This window comes from Falco naumanni, unplaced genomic scaffold, assembly GCF_017639655.2.
Source record: "Falco naumanni isolate bFalNau1 unplaced genomic scaffold, bFalNau1.pat scaffold_46_arrow_pat_ctg1, whole genome shotgun sequence".
In the NCBI taxonomy this organism is placed as follows: domain Eukaryota; kingdom Metazoa; phylum Chordata; class Aves; order Falconiformes; family Falconidae; genus Falco; species Falco naumanni.
This window is the reverse complement of record NW_024427526.1, coordinates 1-8,190: the sequence shown is the minus strand read 5'-3', so window position 1 is coordinate 8,190 and position 8,190 is coordinate 1. Positions and strand designations below refer to the sequence as shown.

The window sequence follows — 8,190 nt, the reverse complement described above, 5'->3', positions numbered from 1 at the left end:
TCCATTCCTGATATTCCTGTAATTTTTGCATATGTGCCGATCTATAAGCATCCCACTTTGGGCTTTGGAGGGGGAAATGTTCCTTAACATCCCCTCCTGTATTTTTATAATGGTCTTCGGCCAAATTTCCTGCTGTTTTCAAAACTAGCTGGTTTTTTTAGTTTCAGTCAAATATTCCAATAATAATTGTATATCATTCCAATCGGGATTGTGTTGTTTTACGATAAATTGGAAATGCCTGGCTACACTTATCGGGTCACTTCTATAATCCTTTGCAATCTTTCTCCACTCTCCCAAATCAGCAGTGGAGAAAGGCACTTTAATTAGCATTGTTCCACCATCTGGCCCCACCGCCTCTCGGAGGGGTGCTTGTAAAGTAGTCAGGGCAGACTTCTGCCGAGTGTGGGAAGATACAGGGCTATCAGGAGGATTAAAAGCTCCTTCCGAATCCACATCCTTGTCCCGTGCCCGGGGGGGAGGTTTAAACAAGTCATCTAAGTCCTGTTCGGGGGCTTGGTGAACCTTGTCTGCCTTTGTACACCTCTGCCCAATGCTGCAGGAAGAACAGCATCTTTTCAGTTTACTTCTACCATTTTATTTTCTCGCTCCAATGCGAGTACCATAGGGTCCTGTGGGGGTGTTATCCCACAGTCCCTTTGCCACTCCGGATGGTTTCGCAGTGTGAAAAACATATCTGCATATGATACTTCATCCCATTTTCCTTCTCTTCTCAAGAACAGCATAAGCTGTAACAAAGTATTATAATCCAATGTTCAATTAAATGGCCACTTAACTTTGCCCTCTAACTTATACAACGGCCACCACTGATTACAATATTTAATGAGGATTTTTTTTACTTTCTGTGCTTCCCTTCCCAACAATATCCTTCCAATGGGCGAGTATACAACCCAGAGGACTCTTTTTTAGTATCCCTCCTTGGGTGTTACCCATTTTCAATATACTCTTAAGGAATTTAAACTGACTTTTAAATTCTCTTTTTACGCCTGTCAGCCACGCTCTCACTTATTCTCACTCAATTCCACTCTCACGGACGTCCACGCACTCAGAGAAAATCACACACACATCACTTCACACAAACACTATGGTTCGACAAATTCAAATCGGTAGTCTATTCCAAATGCCTTATTGCCATAACCAAAATCAATACCAAAAGAAATCTAACATAGCATCGCTCCAGTTAACAACCTTTTAGCAGCTGCAAATATTGTGTGAATTACCAGAGGCCCGCTTACCCCTCTCCTGCTTCTCCTGGCTCCCAACAACGGGATACAGCGGTTACCTCAAACTCAGTCGATCTATCCCCGAGATCGCTACCGGCCGCTCTATCAGCCAGCGAGTTTCCCAATTGCAGTCCCAAACTGCAGTCCCAAACCCTACAGGTACCCAACCCACGGGCACTATGCTGCACGCCAGACGTCTCTGCGCGATTTATCAGCAGCCCCGAATGTGCGTACGCTCAAGTCCCTTCGTTAAACATACCGTTAAATCCGCAGCTTCAAGAGGCTGTTGTCCACTCCCGCGGTGATCGGCCGGCAGCGGAGACTCCTCCGAGTAAAATGCTCGGGGCGCGCCTAGGAGCGTCCGCTCCGCAGTCGGTCCCGCAGCCGAGTGGAGATCCTCCTGGCTGGCTTGCCAAAACTGACGCGCGGAAAGCAGACTCCACAATCTGTAAGATTGTAAAGTAGGTATGTTTATTCAGCGCTGGGCAGCACGGGGGAGTAGTCCCGCCAAAACCGTGCGCACCTGACACGAAACTTGCTCTGTTTTTATAAGGTAACTCATTACATATTCATAATATGACGTAATACGCCTATACATATGCATTACCTATCCCCGCTTTGTATTAAAATTAGTTCTGCAAGTCATTTCCATATCTCTCTCCCGACTGAGTTTGCGCAGTGTCCCCTGGTGGTGGTCGTCAGGGGTCCTGACGATGAAGGCAGGTGAGTCTTCCTCGTGACCCCCACATCTGGCGCAGGCTCAGTAACGTCCTGCTCTTTGTCCAAACCGCAGAACCAGCTTTGGCTTGTTCTTGCAAGGTTGTAATCTTTCTTTGGACTTATATGGTCATAAAGCTGGACTTATATGGTCATGAAGCCCTTTACTCCCGTACACCTTATCACAGTACCCAAGCAAACCGTGTAAGATTTGGCAAACAGCTTAAATTTTACAACTTTTACCCTAAAAAGCTAAACAGACTATCATAATCGTTAAACTTTACTCTATCTCTTAACCCCCCTCTTTCTCAACAAGCTCCAGCACATCCCCGCTTATCAGCTGGACCATACTTGGAGACTTGCCTCTAAGGTCCTGTCCATATGTTCATGGCAGGGGTTTCCTGCTTGGCTCTGTGCTTGCCTGAATCTCTGCTGCCACTTTTCCGTGGCTCTGCTTGGTGGCAATGGAAACTCAGCTGTGCAGGTCAGAGCAGGGGCTGAGATGCTGAAAGCATCACAGGGAGGTTGATGAGGAAGCTGAGCAAGTGCCTTCCCTCCCCAGCACGCTGCAGATGAAACCAGCATCAGCTCTCCTTTTCCCTCAGGCTTTGGGGGAGCTGTTTGTTCCTGCCTGCAGACAGAGAGTGGCTGCAGGGCAGAGCTGGGCACACAGGGGCTGTGTTGCGACGGAGGGAAGACACAGTCACTCAATATGAGTGATCAGCAGACTTCGTTTATTGTCCCTTACAGTCACCTTTTATATCTTGTTATAATTAGCTCATACATATTACAAAAGTTAAGCTCATTATTGGTTAGTTACCTAAATACCAAGCCCGCCCCTAGTTTCTCTTCTGTCATTTTCTGTTCCCACCTGCAACATTTTTTTCCCACCAAAATCTTCCTGTTCTTGTGTAACAAGAACAGCCAAAGACAGTGTATTTTGCTTTACTTCAGATAAGCTGAGAGCGATGTGCATTTTTGTCCAGCCAGCTGGACTATGTCTATGAGACCTTTTTTCAGCTAGCCAGTTATCCACAATTCCCCCGTTTTTATTTTGGGCAACATAGGCTTGGTTGACCATTTTCAATAACAGCCTTTTAACACAGGAAAATACACAGCCAACTTATAAAATCTCAGTTCAGAAGTATAATTCCAGAAACACTTGAAAAATAAAGTTAGCTTGAAGCTTTAATTTAGATGCTCTATCTGTTCCAGTGATATAAAAAGTTTAAAAAATTCAAAGGTAATTTTAAAGTTCTGAACATGGACTAATGCAAGCTCAAAACCCAAAAAGAAACCAAACTGATGTTTAACTAGGAATATTTGCAAATATTTTAGTGGAAAATCCCTGACCATTAACAATTATCTGTCCAAACAACAACTGCCCTTATGCAACCAACCAGTCCATACATTTTCTGAAGAATACCTCATTGATATCAAAGAATTAACAAAGGGGGGAAATTAGTTCTAAGCTATATACATTCATAAGTGGATTTTTCAATAGTTACATACAGAGTTACACACTAAGCCATAATGGCTTGTAGGTGATACACACAAGAAGAGTACGTTGCTTATCTGTCTGAGTGTCTATGCTAAATTTGACAACTATGCCACAAGCCAAGCCTACATGGGTGCTGTGTGTTATGCACGTTCCTTAACAAACAGTATCATAGACAAATTCCCAAGATCTAGTCCCCAACCTAATTATATTATTTTGTAGCCAATTAAGGAAAATAACACAAATGTGCATATCTACAGTGTGCACACACCTTTTAGTTCAGAACCAATCTGTGATAAAAGGCCTTAGCCTTATGGCATCATCGAATCTTAACGAGTACAGTAATTAAAAATGCAGTCTTACTGTAAGTGTGATTTATGCTGACATTCCCTCAAATGCTACACGTGAGTATTTCTCACTCAACTGCCTCAAGTTAAAACAGTAGTATTTGTTAATATGTATTAAAAAATCATTAATTCTCTACAATAGCAGTTGACTTCCATAACACTATGGAAGCAAAAGAGGCTTAAGATGGGTTTTCTGAATACTAACAATTTATTTTAGACTGTCTAAACTCAGGTCTTGAAAGATTTCACTCTGCCAGACATAGAAACACTGTTGCACTCCAGTTGTGATATCCCTTTTCCCAAGTTGTCACATGCACATCTCGCTCAAGCAACCTTATTGTTCAAGTTTCTCTCTGCTACGTAAAAGCAGATTGCACTTGTAGATATAAAAGACAGCACCCTTACTTAGATTATTACCTTATTACCTGCCTAACTCTTAGTATACCTTGTACCTCTGATTTCATCACTTCAAAAATTCACCAGGAGCAGATAAAACCACAGCATCAGACTAAACTACACCTTAACTGCTGATTCAAATAAAGGCATTCTCTTCAGATAGGCCTAATGCTTACAAATAATTTTGGCTGGTTTTGATCAAAAAACTATTATTACAATAATGATCAAAAATAATGATCCCGTTGGCAAAATGCCTTTAAGCCAGCCTCCTAGTCCCAACCACTTTCCACATTCAGAATACAGCATAAATACAGAATACAGAATGAATTATCTCCATCAAGGCAAAAAGGCTTCTTTTTAAACACAGAGATGTTTGCTAGTTCAAAGCAGAAACCCATTTCTTGTAGGTGACATCTGAAGCACTTTTTTTTTTTTTTTTTTTTTTTTTTTTGTGGGTTTCTAATCAAGTCCGTATTTTTCCTTGAGAAGCTTAAGCTGTTCCACTTGTTTCAGGAGTGTTTCCAACTCTGAGTTGTCGAATAGGTCCGTATTTCCCAAATATATCACACATTTCCTCCGCTGTGATTTTATACGGCAGGTTCCGAATATAAAGGATCCGATTGACCTCTGGGGGCAGCCAGATGTTAGCTCGCTTGGCTGCTTGCATCGCCATGGTGCCGATTGGAGGGGGGGGGGGTGCCGCCTTGGAGAGAAACCGTGGTCTGGGAAGGGGCCTGCCGGGCCGTGCGCCGCCACTCGCCGCTGCCGCGGGGGTCCCGGATGCTATCCCATACGCTAATAACCCGAGTAATTCCTTTTTACAATCTATGTCCTGCACGCTCCGCTTTTCTAAAAAGCGTATGAGCGAATCATACGTCGCTTGTCTCTCCATACCTTCGTCAGCGCTGTTGCAGCCTTTGCGAGACTTCGGTGACGCGTGGCCGGCGGGACCCTCTGTAGGTGCTCCTGGGCGCGGGGACTGTGCCCTTCCGCCTCCTGTGCTGCTTTCAGGACCAGTACCCGAAACTCCGTCGAACCGTGGCTCGCAGGTTCAGCCCTCTCTAGGGTCCCTGTTCGGATGCCATTTGTCGCGACGGAGGGAAGACACAGTCACTCAATATGAGTGATCAGTAGACTTCGTTTATTGTCCCTTACAGTCACCTTTTATATCTTGTTATAATTAGCTCATACATATTACAAAAGTTAAGCTCATTATTGGTTAGTTGCCTAAATACCAAGCCCGCCCCTAGTTTCTCTTCTGTAGTTTTCTGTTCCCACCTGCAACATTCTTTTCCCACCCAAATCTTCCTGTTATTGTGTAACAAAAACAGCCAAAGACAGTGTATTTTGCTTTGCTTCAGATAAGCTGAGAGCGATGTGCATTTTTGTCCAGCCAGCTGGACTATGTCTATGATACCATTTTTCAGCTAGCCAGTTATCCACAGGGCTGAGCTGGGCTCTGTGAGCGCTGGCAGGGAAGGGCCCTGGGGCCAGAGAAAGAGCTGCTGGCAGGGACAGCTGCAGGCAGCAGAGCCCTGGGCAGGGAGGGGGGGAGATGCTGAGGGGAACCCTGATGCAGGGCAGATAGGGGCACCTCCTGGCCATGGTCTGCCGTGCAGGTGCCTTCCCTGAGCAACACACCTCTGCTCTCCTCTCCCACCCAGCACAGCCTTTAGACCGTTGGTTTCATGTGTTTCAACACCCCCTGGTCCAGCAGAGCAGCAGAAGGGATGAAGTGCATCTCTCCTGCTGCCACGCTGCCATTTCTCGCTGAGCAGAGCCTGAGGGTGACTGTCCTGCACTGCTGCTGTGTGGGAGGTGGTGTGCCGGGCTGGGGCAAGGGGAAGGAGCTCCCGAGTGTCCCTTTGTCTCTCTCCTGGCCTTGCTCAGATGCTATTGGCATTGCAGACAGGCTCTCTGGCAATAGGGGCTTTCAGCTGCAGGCTCAGGCGCAGACCTTGTGGGTCCTCCTGTGCAGACATGTTGTCTAGCCATGGAGGTGTCCCAGCTTTCCCCTAACCTGTGATGCTGTGGGCAATGCAGTCTGTGAGGCTGGGGGAGGAGCTGAGTCTCCTGCAAGAACTTGCCATGGTCAAGACACTTGACTACCTACCTCGGGTGTCCACCCAAGCTGTATGTGCCTGCCAGGGCACACAGTGAGCCCTGGGTGTCCTTGGATAGCAGTGTGGTGCTGAGCCTTCGGGAAGGGATGAGGCATTCTGTTCTCTGCAGTGGATCCCTCTGCTCTCAGCAGTGCCTGGCTGCTTGTCAGGGTCACATGGCAGTGTGATCACTCTCCAACTAAGAAAGGAGCAATTGCTGGGCAGCTGGGAAGGAGAGGGATGGAGAGAGCAGAGTGCCTGCCTCTGCCCTCAGGCACAGACAGTCCCCTTGCCTCTCAGCACTCACTCTGCTCTCCCTGAGCACAGCACAAAGCCCTCCTGACCTGACTCTGGCCATGGCCGTTGCTCAGCACGGGCAGAGCCGATGCTGACAGGCCCTTCTGCGCTGGGAGCAGTTTGGGCTGAGCCAGGGCAAGGGCCAGGACTGGCCCCTGCCCCCAGGGTTCCCATGAAGCCCCTGCTGCAGAGCAGGGCTCACTGCTGGGCAGCCAGTGGGCACAGCCCCTGCTCCTCACAGCACACTCGGCCAGCACTCAGCACAGCTCCAGCCAGGGCTCGGAAGGGAGCTCTCCTAGGAACGGCAGAGGGGGGGACAGGGGGCACCAGGGGCGCATCTAAGTGAAATGGCTTTCACTTGGCTCACAGAAATCTTTCCTGACTTGTCACTATGTTTGCTTCATGAATGGGACCCTATGGTTGGAGGCAGCAGATGTCCAAGAGCAGCTCCATCACCCAGTTCCTCCTCCTGGTATTGGCAGACACGTGTGTTGCTAGGTAGGGCCTGGCGGCCGGAAGATCTCGCGCTGTACGGAAACACAGGGCCCCCCTCCAGGCAGCCAACAGCTTTTAGCTTATGATGTAAGCAGACGGAAGTGACACTGTAAACCCAGGCTATATAGTGCCGCGCCGCTCAGCAATGAACGCCATTTGCCATCCACCACATTGATGTCTGTGAGCTGATGGACCGCGCGGCCAGGGATTGGCTGCCGTGCTGTTCCTGAACCAGGTCACCGCGCGCCTGCGAAGGCAACAAGTGGTGCCGAAACCCGGGAACATTCACCTGGAATCGGGTAAACGGCAGCCGGAGTAGCAGGACCAGCCCTGAAGGGAATGATTTGTCTAAGACCTCCAGTGAAACTTATCTAATTGAGGGAGGTCTGTGGGAACTCATGAAGAACGGACTGCAAGAGAAAGAACATAACGCAATACAACTAGTGGAGGTTTAGGCCACAAGGGCACTGCGACCTTGAGGCCTGTGGTTATACAAAACAGAATGTAGGTCCGGTTATAACCGAAACTGTCAGCAAGCATAAGATTGAGGCATACAATGGAGAGTACCGAAGCAGAACTTGTAACCCTAGGAAACGAAGTAAGCAGAGTGAAAAGGAACAGCGAATAAGAAACTTAGCTTTTGCAATATGTAATCACTTTTGCAATATGTAACCAATGAGCTTTGTGCACGATAATCTTAGACTATGTATGCAGCCTTATAAAAGAAGCATGTTAAGAACAATAAAGCAGATCTGATCTGATTCCACCTGACCGGGTCTCCGTCTCTCAATCGCGGCAAATTGGTGACCCCGACGTGATACGTTTAAGGATCCGACGTGACGGGTCGACGAACCGCTTAGCTGAAGCGGCTTGCTGCGACTCCCACAGAACTTTGAATGATCTGCTGAAAGGAAGCAGGAGGCGGCCTGAAATCCCTCCGGAGTAGAGAGGTGAGCTGTGGGAAACATGGGGAATCAAGCGTCGGCCCCTGAGAGAGACGTATATGAGCTTATGAAAGCTCTTCTTAAAAAACATGGGAAGAGCATTCCTGGGCAGGATCTTAAGACAATTCTTAAGTGGGTTCAAGTTAAATTACC

General features: G+C 47.5%; 1 long non-coding RNA gene across 1 annotated transcript; it reads right to left on the bottom strand.

Annotated features, from left to right (window-relative positions):
* Positions 1-857: 857 nt before the first annotated feature.
* Positions 858-8,138, bottom strand: LOC121082244. The gene is made up of 3 exons (XR_005825947.1): positions 8,127-8,138; positions 2,038-2,040; positions 858-1,042 (listed from the first exon to the last, which is right to left on the bottom strand). It is a non-coding gene; the product is annotated as an uncharacterized LOC121082244 (long non-coding RNA).
* Between the last annotated feature and the right edge of the window lie 52 nt (positions 8,139-8,190).